General features: G+C 44.8%; 1 pseudogene; it reads left to right on the top strand.

The window, feature by feature from the left end:
* The first annotated feature begins 6,039 nt into the window (after window positions 1-6,039).
* On the top strand, window positions 6,040-6,157 carry LOC124617340 (annotated as a pseudogene).
* Window positions 6,158-13,254: the final 7,097 nt, after the last annotated feature.

Here is a 13,254-nt window from a genome sequence, read left to right as displayed (position 1 = left end):
TTAGTGTCAATGGACATAGGCAGAGGGTGTATACTGGCAACACGCAGTATCCTGTTGCAAGGCATGCCCTACAACATGACAATCGTGACCTCAGTGCCTTTTTCACCACACCCGCCATCTGGATTCCTCTCCCAGAGACAAGTTTCTCAGAACTCCGCAAGTCGGCAACTAGCGCTACAACATGTCCTTGGTTCTCGCCAGCAACCTGGCCTTAATTTAAATTAATTTCTTCCATCTCGGCACTTCTTCACAGTAACTACTCTTTTCTTCACACCGTTTTAGTTTTCTACGTCTTTAAATGTCTTACCCGTCTATTTTTCACCGCTCATCTGCCACCTCTGTTACGTACAATGCTCTTAACTTTTCACTCTTATTAACTCATGCATGAGGTTTAAGTAGTAATCTCTGTCTTGCGTATTACCGTCTCTTCCACCTTTAAGAACTCATGTTTTCAAATCTCGTCGGATGCAGTCCCCAACAATCAGTCTTTCCTTTTCATGCCGTGTGGTAAGTCTCCCCTGACGCGCGGTTACGGGTGACTTTCCCGAAATCTACCCCTTTTCCTACAGCTCCCCAGTCCTTTTCCTTCACCCCTTTTTCTTCCCCTTCAACCGTTCTGCTTGAAGAAGGAGCAACAGCCTCCGAAAGCTTGCCTAATTACAACGGCGTTTTACGTGTGTGTTCCGCCGCCGCTTGGTGAGTAGATTATTTATCAATCTAAATTACTTTGTCAAAAATTGATTGTTTTGGTTGCTATAAAAGCCTTATTTTGTTACTGGTTTTTTTAAACAAACTATTCAATTCCGCCACGATTGTTTATGTCTTATATGGGTCTGCTACTTTCATAATACGAGGGCTATCCACAAAGTACATTACGTTTTCGTTTGTGTCCGTTAGGGGCGGGGCTAGCGCGGCCATCTTGGTGTCATGGCATTCCGCCGCACAGTCGGCATCCTGCCGTGCTAGTGAGAGGTTCGTGCTGTACTCCGTTGAGTTACTGTGACAGTTTGAAATGTCAGCGTTAATTGAAAATGCCGCGAAGTGTGAAGTGCGTGCTGTAATAAGGTTTCTGACTGCAAAAAACTGTACACCGATAGAAATCTATCGGCAGCTTTGTGACGTGTATGGTGACAACATAATCACTGAAGGTGGAGTGCGTCAATGGGTCATAAAATTTTAAAAATGGCCGAACTAACCTTCACGACGAAGAGGCAAGTGGAAGACCCAGCATAGTGACTGCCGAACTTGTCGAAAAAGTCGATGCCGCGGTCCGTGAAAACCGTAATTTCACAATAACGGAACTCTCTATGAGTTTTCCACAAATTTCACGAAGTTTGTTGCACGAAATCATTACCGAAAAGCTTAGTTACCACAAGTTTTATGCAAGATGGATACCAAAAATCTTGACAGAGATTCACAAAAATCAGCGAATGGCTGCAGCGTTAACGTTTTTGGACGCTTACGAGAAAGATGGCGACTCATTACTCGATCGCATCGTTACTGGTGACGAAACATGGGTTAAGCATGTGAACTGCGAGACAAAATTGCAGTCAATGCAGTGGGGGCACACAAATTCCCCCCAAAAACCCAAGAAATGCATGCAGACAATGTCGGCAAGGAAGGTGATGGCGACTGTCTTTTGGGACAGAAAAGGTGTGACTTTTGTGGATTTCCTGGAAAGAGGCACTACAATAAACTCTCAAAGGTATTGCCAAACTCTGCACAACCTCAGAATAGCAATACAAAATAAGCGCAGGGGAAAGTTGAGCTCAAAGATCTTGCTGATTCACGACAACGCCCGGGCCCACACGGGAAATGCCACTCGTGACGTTCTCGAATCTTTTAAGTAGGAGTGTTTCCTCATCCGCCGTACAGTCCCGACCTGGCACCAAGCGACTTCCACTTATTCCCAGCAATGAAGAAGTGGTTGGCTATGCAGCGTTTTGATGACGACGCACAGCTTCAAGAAGAGGTAACCACGTGGTTGAAGGCGCAGGCGGCCGAATTTTACGACGAAGGAATTTCCAAGCTCGTCCATCGCTACGATAAGTGGCTTAATTTAAATGGCAACTATGTAGAAAAGTAATATTTAAGTAAGTATCTGTATATAATAAAAAAAATTTCCAATGCTTTATTTATTTTTAATTCCAAAAAGTAATGTACTTTGTGGATAGCCCTCGTAAATTCGATAGAGTATGCTTTATATCCGATTGAGCGATCTAGCGTTCCACTCTCCTAACGACGCCGTCTTCCCGAATAGTCCCCGCCAGAAGATACGAATGGGAGAGTACTTTAACACCAGAATATTTTACCCAGAAGGACGCCATCATCCTTAAGCAGCAACGTAGAGCTGCATGCCCTCGGGCAAAAGAACTGCAGCTTTAGTTTCCCCTTACTTTTAGTCGCTCGCAGTACCAGCAGAGCAGAGATGTATTGGCTTATGTCACAAGCCAGATAAGAGTCATCCAGGATATTGCATGACATTGCAGAACTACTTATTAGCAGCATCTACAAGTAGATTCTCCTGACTCTGTGTGCCCTGCAACACAGAAGAAATGGCCAAAACCGTTCACTGGAATGAAATAAGCTAGTGTGCAAAACATAAGAACGAAAGTAACTTTCGAATGATGTGTCACTGGCAAGTAACATGGCTCAATGACACTTTATCTGTAAAGGTCCACCTTGATCACATAATTTTCAGAATTTACAATTGCCATCTTCATATCTGTTACAAACAGAAAAACAATGGTATGACAAAATAAGCTCAATTATCTGAGACTAAATGTACAAAAGACCAACGAAAACATAGGGATTAAAAAACAAAAAATAATAACATAATTAACAGCCATGCATAACCTGACATACATACCATAAAAGTATTCTGTTGTAAATATCAACGTCCGTATCTACGCACCTAAGGTACTGTACATACACTATGTGGTCACCGAGCGAGGTGGCGCAGTGGTTAGCACACTGGACTCGCATTCGGGAGGACGACGGTTCAATCCCGTCTCCGGCCATCCTGATTTAGGTTTTCCATGATTTCCCTAAATCGTTTCAGGCGAATGCCGAGATGGTTCCTTTGAAAGGGCACGGCCGATTTCCTTCCCAATCCTTCCCTAACCCGAGCTTGTGCTCCGCCTCTAATGACCTCGTTGTCGACGGGACGTTAAACACTAACAACCACCACCACCACCACTATGTGGTCAAAAGTATCCGAACACCCCCTAAAACATACGTTTTTCGTGTCAGGTGTGTTGTGCTACTGCCAGGTACTCCATATCAGCAACCTCAGTAGTCATTAATCATCGTGAGAGAGCACAATGGGGCGCTCCGCGAAACTCACGCACTTCGAACGTGGTCAGGTTATAGGGTGTCACTTGTGTCACACGTCTGTGCACGAGATTTCCACACTCTTAAACATCCCTAGGTCCATTGTTTCCGATGTACTAGTGAAGTGGAAACGTGAAGGGACACGCACAGCACAAAAGCGTACAGGCCGACCTCATCTGTTGACTGACAGAGACCTCCGGCAGTTGAAGCGGGCCGTAATGTGTAATAGGCAGACATCTATCCAGACCATCACACAGGAATTCCAAACTGCATCAGGATCCATTACAAGTACTATGACAGTTAGGCAGGAAGTGATAAAACTTGGATTTCATGGTCGAGTGGTTGCTCGTAAGCCACACATCGCGACGGTAAATGCCAAACGACTCCTCGCTTGGTGCAAGGAGCGTAAACATTGGACGATTGAATGGTAGAAAAACGTTGTGTGGAGAGACGAATCACGATACACAATGTGGCGATCCGATGGAAGGGTGTGGGTATGGCGAATGCCAGGTGAACGTCATCTGTCAGCGTGTGTAGTGCCAACAGTAAATTCGGAGGCGGTGGTGCTACTGTGTGGTCGTGTTTTTAATGGAAGGGGCTTGCACCCCTTCTTGTTTTGCGTAGCAATATGACAGGACAGGCATAAATTGATGTTTCAAGCACCTTCTCGCTTCGCACTGTTGAAGAGCAATTCGGGGATGGCGATTGCATCTTTCAACACGATAGAGCACTTGTTCATAATGCACGGCCTGTGGCGGAGTGGTTACACTACAATAACATCCCTGTAATGGACTGGCCTGCACAGTGTCCTGACCTCAATCCTATAGAACACCTTTGGGATGTTTAGGAACGCTGACTTCGTGCCAGGCCTCACTGAGCGACATCGATACCTCTCTTCAGCGCAGCACTCCGCGAAGAACGGGCTGCCAATTCCCAAAAACCCTTCCACCACCTGATTGAACGTGTGCTTGCGAGAGTGAAGCTGTCATCAAGGCTAAGGGTGGGCCAACACTATATTGGATTCTAGCATTACCGATGGAGGGCGCCACAAACTTGTAAGTCATTTTCAGTCAGGTGTCCGGATACTTTTGATCGCATAGTGTAGTATGTGCTGGTGACGGCTTGGGGCCGTCAGGTACCTACACAAATAACTGTAGCCAGAAGAGGGCACTAATGACAGAGTACGAGATAATCATTATCGTAAATCCAATAATTAAAATGCGCTATATACAGAGTATCTAACAATAACACATCAACTGACATACGATGTGTGGACATTAAATCCATAATTAAAATCCACATAAAACATGTAGAAGGTAACAATAGATAAGTCCTACCCAGGCTTAGTAAAATACACATCTTTCTACAAAAGTCAGAACAAAATGTGTAAAAATGAGGAACCAACTGTAGATGTTCTTTGCAACAAATGCTCAACATGTTAGACGTCATACATCAACAGTACCTATAATCGAGGGACAACGTTGTGGACAACACTAATACAGCATATCAGTACATTCGTGAGAAATTGCTGTCTTAGCATCCCTAATGAGGTCGGACGACCGCGGTAGGCTTACGACTTCCAAAAAAGATAACTGTAAAACCAATAATCGCACAGATTGAGGTCTGGGGACCTGAGATGCCAAACGTGACGGAAGTGGGGGCTCAACATGCGATTCTCTCCAAACTATGTGCGCAAGAGACCTTTCCTACGTGTAGCACACGTGTAGCAAATTGATGCGGTAGATTCACATCATACAGTGACTATCATGTCATGCGATGGTGTTTCCACGACAGTTCTAGGATTTTCGGTAGCCTAAATTCTGCAGTTATGGGTGTTGACAAACCCTCGGAGAGTGAAATCGTCTTCGTCGGTTCACAACGGTCCACAACATGTTAGACAACCATTCGTCATCTTCCTCATTTTTTGAAGTGCCCACACTGTCACAAAAGCGGTGGCTAACTGTCTGATGACACTACTTTTTGTACGGATAGCACTGAAAAGTATGCCTTAGTTCTCTCCAAACAGTTGTGCGTGGAATATTGGTGAGAGGTGTGACTTCACGAGCACCGACTTCACCATGTGGAGATGAATCCGTTTAAGTCTCCATTTCTTCCGGAACCGTCCGAACAGCAGTACCATTTCCGTCTGGTAGTCCATTATGGATCGTCAAATGGTTCAAATGGCTCTGAGCATTATGGGACTTAACATCTATGGTCATCAGTCCCCTAGAACTTAGAACTACTTAAACCTAACTAACCTAAGGACATCACACAACACCCAGTTATCACGAGGCAGAGAAAATCCCTGACCCCGCCGGGAATCGAACGCGGGAACCCGGGCGTGGGAAGCGAGAACGCTACCGCACGACCACGAGCTGCGGCTATGGATCGTCCAAACAACCCATGGAGTCGAACTTCGTGATCATTTTCTTTACACCGACACTTGTCACAGGAGTCTTACCTGTTTGAATACCCTTCTTATGCCGATACGATCTTAAAGCTACAATCGCGCATTCTCCATTCTCATATTAAAACTTCACTAACAGTGCCTTTTCTGGTAAAGTCAACATGCCGCGATTACTGGTGCATCTGACTACCTCACTCACTACAAGTCATTTTATAGACGATTCCCATGCAGCGTCGCTGATGAGTTTCAGTCCAGCGCCACCTACTGGCCAGGTTTTGCACTCGTTTTTGGTTTCAAGAGCCAACGGGCTTGCTGCAGTGGTAACACCGGTCCCCGTCAGATCACTGAAGTTAAGCGCTGTCGGGCTGGGCTAGCACTTGGATGGGTGACCATCTGGTTTGCCTAGCGCTGTTGGCAAGCAGGGTGCACTCAGCCCTTGTGAGGCAAACTGAGGAGCTACTTGATTGAGAAGTAGCGGCTCCGGGAGAGCAGTGTGCTGACCACATGCCCCTCCATATCCGCATCCAGTGACGCCTATGGGCTGAGGATGACACGGCGGCCGGTCGGTACCGTTTGGCCTTCATGTCCTGTTGGGGGCAGAGTTTGATTTGGTTTCAATAAAACCGCATGTCAATTCAGGCTCGTCTGTCTAGTTTTAGCTCTCTACCTTCACTATTCCGTGAGTTAATGCATTTTCTAATGTTAAAGGACTTTCGGCTCACCTTCTATATAAATGATCTAGTGGATAACATGGGAAACTGTGTGGTGCTGTTAGAGGAGGATGTTCTTAAATATAGGAAACTTGCAACGCTGGAAGACTGTAACGGCGACCTGCACAGAGGATCAATTGGTACAGGCATTTGCAGTTGACCCTCAACGTAAATAAATGTCAACGTGTTGTTCATAAACTGACAGAGATCCATTTTTGTTGAAGTACACGACTGGCAACAAAGCACTGGAAACAGTAAGATACCCAAGAGTAACCAACTGGGCTGACTACACAAAATAGTTGTAGGGCAAGCGAAAACATGGTAGGATTAATGAACAACCGAGAGAAAGAGGGCTCATATATATATATATATATATATATATATATATATATATATATATATATATATATATACTTTTTTCACTTTGTGATAGATAGCGCTATAATAGTCACAAACATATGGCTCACAATTTTAGACGAACAGTGGGTAACAGGTAGATTTTTTAAATTAAAATACAGAACGTAGGTACGTTTGAACATTTTATTTCGGTTGTTTCAATGTGATACATGTTCCTTTATGAACTTATCATTTCTGAGAACGCATGCTGTTACAGCGTGATTACCTGTAAATACCACATTAATGCAATAAATGCACAAAATGATGTCCGTCAACCTCAATGCATTTGGCAATACGTGTAACGACATTCCTCTCAACAGCGAGTAGTTCGCCTTCCCTAATGTTCCCACATGCATTGACAATGCGCTGACGCATGTTGTCAGGCGTTGTCGGTGGATCACGATAGCAAATATCTTTCAGCTTTCCCCACAGAAAGAAATCCGGGGACGTCAGATCCAGTGAATGTGCGGGCCATGGTATGGTGCTTCGACGACCAATCCACCTGTCTTGAAATACGCTATTCAATACCGCTTCAACCGCACGCGAGCTATGTGCCGGACATCCATCTTGTTGGAAGTACATCGCCATTCTGTCATGCAGTGAAACATCTTGTAGTAACATCGGTAGAACATTACGTAGGAAATCAGCATACAATGCACCATTTGGATTGCCTTCGACAAAATGGGGGCCAATTATCCTTCCTCCCATAATGCCGCACCGCACATTGACCCGCCAAGGTCGCTAATGTTCCACTTGTCGCAGCCATCGTGGATTTTCCGTTGCGCAATTGTGCATGTTATGCCAGTTTACGTTACCGCTGTTGGTAAACGGTCCATTTTAACACGGGTAATGTATCGCGAAGCAAATACCGTCCACACTGGTGGAATGTTACATGATACTACGTACTTACACGTTTGTTACTGTTACAGCGCCATCTATCACAAAGCGAAAAAAGTGGTCCAACTAAAACCTTAATATTTCTTTATGTACTACACGAATATGTAATAAAAATGGGGGTTCCTATTTTAAAAAAAAACGCAGTTGATATCCGTTTGACCTAAGGCAGCGCCATTTAGCGCGCCAGCCATAGCGCCATCTGGTTTGCCCCTTCAAGCTAGACGAGTTTCGTTCTTTGTAGTTTTTTAGTTTGATGCTTATTTCGTGAGATATTTGGCCCGGTCACTATCAATGGACCACCCTGTATAATGTTCTACATATTAAATTGCGTTTCGATACTATCTGCAAAGGGGCTGAGCGCGGTAAGTGATTTTTCAGACGTTTGATGCTCATCAGTAACGCTGCTAAAGTGTCCTTCCTGTATGTGCAGCTGAAGAAAATGTGACTTAGGTTTTCCTATTTGCGCCGCCGCACAGGAGAGATGGTCTGACACGAAAGCGATGGAGGTGGTCGAATCGGCCACGCGGGATATAAGGGGTCCAGGCAATCACATGACACATTTCACGTAGGTCGGAGTGAAGAGTTATGACTGATATCGTATTTTCGTAGCAGATATCTCTGCGAGTTGTCATCCAGGTGCTGCCTACATGAAACGCTCGAAATATTTACAGGCGCTAAAAGCATTTCCCAATGTCTTGTGTGAACGAAATTATTTCTGACGATATCTATAAACAAGCAAATGACAACAGTAGCCTTTTAAAGAACGACGTGGGCGAGAAACGCAGATTTACAAGTTACTCGTTTTGATAAATGTCCCTACCGTTTGTTAAATAGAGGTGAATTTGTGTGTGCCTCTCGGAAGTATACCAGGTGATTATAAGAACCCGAAGTTTTAAAGTATTATATGTCTTCACTTTTCTGCATCAAATTATACAATAATTTCGTAAAACGCATAGCCACCAACATTTTATCCTATAATAATGTTTTCAAGAGAGAAAAATGTCTTCTGAATATCGAGAAATACTTACCGAAAGAGTGGCTTCATTACATTTTGTCATTGAAATTACATTAAGTTGTTCTTCAAAGACACCCATAAGTAATTCTTCGAATGAGAATGCTGTATATGACTACCTCTTGAAAATATCGAATTCGATTCCCACTACCACCAAGGATTCATCCTCGATGGAAAGACTGGAATGCGGTCACGAAGCGCGGTGATGAAGTGTCCCTTATTCAGAAGGACCGTTGTTGAAATCACCATCCCAACATCCAGAATTAGATTTTCTGTGGTTTTCCTAAAGTAACTTAAGGCAAATGCTAGACTGCTTCCTTATACAAGACCGAGTGACAGTGGGATTTGGATCGGGCCAGAAGAAGTGTGGATAACCTAATGATATGCCGGTTCCTCGCAAAATGCAAATAGTCTGGAAATACACCGCATAAATGCTTTACGCTCCAGTCTTGACCACAATACTTTACTAACTTTTAGTAATCCTTTAGCGTTTCGTTGTTACGCCGTTTTCAAAGGAACATACTGATTCGAGGGATCTCGTCGAAGTTAATTCCATGAAGCATTAGTGGAAACGCAATGTTTCATGAAAGTAACTCCGTCGACATAACTTGCATCAACATGTCTTAGATCCTTTGAAACAATGGCGTAACGCCGATGCGCGTAAAGAATAGTAAATGTTAATAAAGAATTATGGTCATATCTAAACTTCTGTTAAGGTGCAGATAGTCGCGTTTCGAATCCTCGCCCCAACATAAATTATCTCTTGTCACGTAACAGCATAACCTAGTGTGAAAGTTTAATACTTGTGGCTGCACGCTTTCGGTAAAGTTACCAACGCAACAACGGCGTCGTACTGCATCAAATGGAAGAATTGGTTAATAGCAGTTTCAGATAAGTGAAGCAGACGCGGGAGTCTGATATAGGTGACGCTAAGTGGTATCGGTTTCTAATTGTCGTGTGACTGATGCAGGACATGTTCAATATGCTGTCCACCGTTTTATGAAACAAGCTGAAATCGGGTAAGTGTATATTCCACAACAGATCGGAGTATCTCGGGAGCCATGTGTAGAATGCTTGCCTTCAATTAGAGCACCCCTCAGCCAGAAGTCGCAAGGTGATATGGACGTCCAGGTTGTAGGTAAATGACCGTTGATAATTGTCTCGTGAAATAAGACAGTCTTGGTTGCAAATCGTTTTACCTCCTTGAAACCAAGAATGTCTTATTACAAGAAATTCATAACCGTCGGCTGTGCCAGGCGCCCAGCACGGAATGGAACCAATTTTAGTTGATAATTCTAGCATTTCCGAAATACCTCTGTAGCAGCCGCTTTACTGGCTGTGCAATGGGCGGAGGAGAGATATTTTGCATAAAAGTGATCCCATCCACACAGCCACGCCGTTGAAGGGTTGGAATGACGTTAGTGCGCAAAAGACTCGTAGCGTTCACCAGTGATGGTGCAGGTAACAGGACCTGCAGGGCTGATCTCCTCGAAAAAAATGCGACCCTACGATAAACGTTGCCGTCAACCTAAACCACACAGTCATCTTTGCAGAACGAAGTGGTACTGGTTGATGCGCGAGCGGATTTTCCGGTGGCCATAATCTGCAATTCTGCATACTGACATGTCCTCGGAAACGGGCTTCGTCTGTCCACAGACTGCTCCACGGCCTCTCATTGTCCAGTTCCATGCGAGCAAGAATTTCCAGAGCGAACGTTTATCTAGCTGGCTGGTCAGGGTAGCTGTGCAGGATGTTTCGTAGGATTTTATGCACCGCACTCGCAAGCATGCCGACTTTCGGGTAATACCCCGTAGACTGCATGTTTGCACACGACCGCTCGACCTCTCTTGCAATGCTGTGGCCACATCTTCGACGGATGTCGGATCAACTGATTTTCTCCCTCTGCCCCGTTGCCCTTCCAAAAAACCTGTCTTTTCGAATTTTGTAATAATTTTCTGCAGACCTTTAGCAGGCATCAGACCAACGCTTTTTTTTTCAAACCGCTGAGTGTTCGGAGCTTCTGCAGGGCTGCTGGTGCACAGTCACCGTTCTTGTAAAAGAGCTTTACCTGGAGCTCCCGATTCATCATACAAGGAGTCATGTTGGGTGTCTTGGACGCATACTGAGGAACAGCCGTATGCCGCGCGTCTGTTGGTGCGCACATTCTGACGCTTACATCAACACCTACCGGTGAAATTTTCGTCAATTGTTTTTCCATGCCGTTTCCCCTTGCTCAGTTATATGCTGTTCAAATCGGACGTCATTCTGAGCAGTGATTCTCTTTCTACAGCGTTTTGAAATTGGCACTTTAATCAAGAGAATCCTGTAAATGGATGTGCGGTTCTACTGTAAGCTACATTGGATAACTTTTTGATGTAGGCAAGCAGTTTTTTAAAATTTATAGCTGACGAGTTATCTCACTGACTTTCAGTGTTTTTAATGGAACTTTTTCGTCTGGCATTGGAAAGAGCCTGCAGTCAGGACTTCCAACGACATACCATGTATGTAACTTGAACAAATAGTAAGAAGTGTTTGTGTTGACGGCTATGCTTACACCACTGTTGCAGGATGACCACTTCTACCCCCAGACTGGCGGATGTGGAAGGCTGTGAGGATGGAATCTTCCAATAGCGGGCGAGCTTTGATTTAAGAACACATTCTCAATAAAACTGAGCGGTGCCGGCTCGATACTCATTCGATTTTCTCCATCTAGGATTGTCTTTGCCTCTTAACTTTGGACCTCGCGAGTGGCGCCCTCATTAATCATAATATCGCAGTGTGAGAAGGCTTCGTGATCAGTGAGGTCGGAGAGGAAGTGGAGTTTGTTTAGAGAGTGCTCTGTTTGAGGCTTTTGATGGTGCAGAGCCCAGCGGTCAAGCCTGATGACGATGGAGCATCTGGTTCACAAGCGGTCATTGTCTGTCCCGCCAAGTGTCTTCTGTTAGCGTAATTTGGAGCCGACGGCTACATGAAGTTGTTTTTCACCGGTTCAACGCAAGCGGAGGCGGCCCAGTCTCTTAAGGAGCGGAAGAACGGGCCCGTGCTGCCCAACCTAAGTGAACTGCCTTTGCCTCTCACCTCTCCTCCTCCTCTTTCACCGTCTGGTGGGTTTTGTACTACCTCAACGCATGGTCAATCCCACTGCAATAAGTTTGTTTGGTATACTTGTTTATTGTCTGTCCCTCCTCCTCCTCCTCACCCCCCTTTTAAAAATAATTGTTTGTTACGTATGAAAAGCTGCACTTCGTTTCAGTATATGAAAGGTAGTTTGTAACTAATGGAAGCTGTGTTTGAGATACTATCCTAAATTAATTTAGTGGAGTTAACAGTCTTTAATTGTCCACTTAGTGGGCACTGATCTGGTCTAGAAATCCTACATGTTGCTGCTTAATAAAGTTATTTGTTATAACTGCTTATTGAAGGTTGCTGTCTTGCCTGTCCCCCCCCCCCCCCCCCCGTACCTATTTTAAAAATAGTTGTTTATTGCTTATGAAAACCTGTAATTGGTTTCAACGTATGAAAAGGTGTTTATACTTAATGGCAGCTGTATATGAGGAATTTCGCTAAGATTTCTCAATGCATTAAGTGGTTACTGATTCCCAAAAGAACTATATCTTGTTGCTTAATAATACAATTTGGTAAAGCTGTTTATTGAAAGCTGCTGACTTACTTGTCTCCCTTTGAAAATCATTCTCTGCTGCTTACACACTGAAGAGCCAGAGAAACTGGTACAACTGCGTAATATCGTTAGGGGCCTCCCGAGCAGCCAGAAGTGCCGCAACACGACGTGGCATGACTCGATTAATGTCTGAAGTAGTGCTGGAGGGAACTGACACCTGAATCCTGCACGTTTGTCCATAAATCCGTAAGAGTACGAAGGGGTGGAGATCTCTTCTTAACAGCACGTTGCAGGGCATCCCAGATACACTCAATAATGTTCATGTCTGGGGAGTTTAGTGGCCAGAGAAATTGTCTAAACTCAGCAGAGTGTTCCTGGAGCCACTCTGTAGGAGCTCTGGACGTGTGAGTGCCGCATTCTGCTGGATTTGCCCAAGTCCGTCGGAATGCACAATGGACATGAGTGGATGCAGGTGATCAGACAGGATGCTTACGTATGTGTCACCTGTCGTATCTAGAGGTATCAGGGGTCCCGTATCACTCCCAACTGCACACGCCCCACACCATTACAGGACCTCCGCAAGCTTGAACAGTCCCCTGCTGACATGCCGGGTCCATGGATTCGTGAGTTTGTCTCCATACCCGTACACGCCCATCCGCTCGATACAATTTGAAACGAGACTTGTCCGACCGCAACATATTTCCTGTCATCAACAGTCAGTGTCGGAGTTGACAGGTGTATAGATTTGTGTCGTGCAGTCATGAAGGGTACATGAGTGGGCCTTCGACTCCGAAAGCCGATATCGGTGATGTTCCGTTGAATGGTTCGCACGCTGACACTTGTTGATGGGCCAGCACTGAAATCTACCGCAATTAGCGGA

This window comes from Schistocerca americana, chromosome 5 (genome assembly GCF_021461395.2).
Source record: "Schistocerca americana isolate TAMUIC-IGC-003095 chromosome 5, iqSchAmer2.1, whole genome shotgun sequence".
Lineage (NCBI taxonomy): Eukaryota > Metazoa > Arthropoda > Insecta > Orthoptera > Acrididae > Schistocerca > Schistocerca americana.
This window is presented reverse-complemented; position numbering and strand designations above follow the sequence as displayed.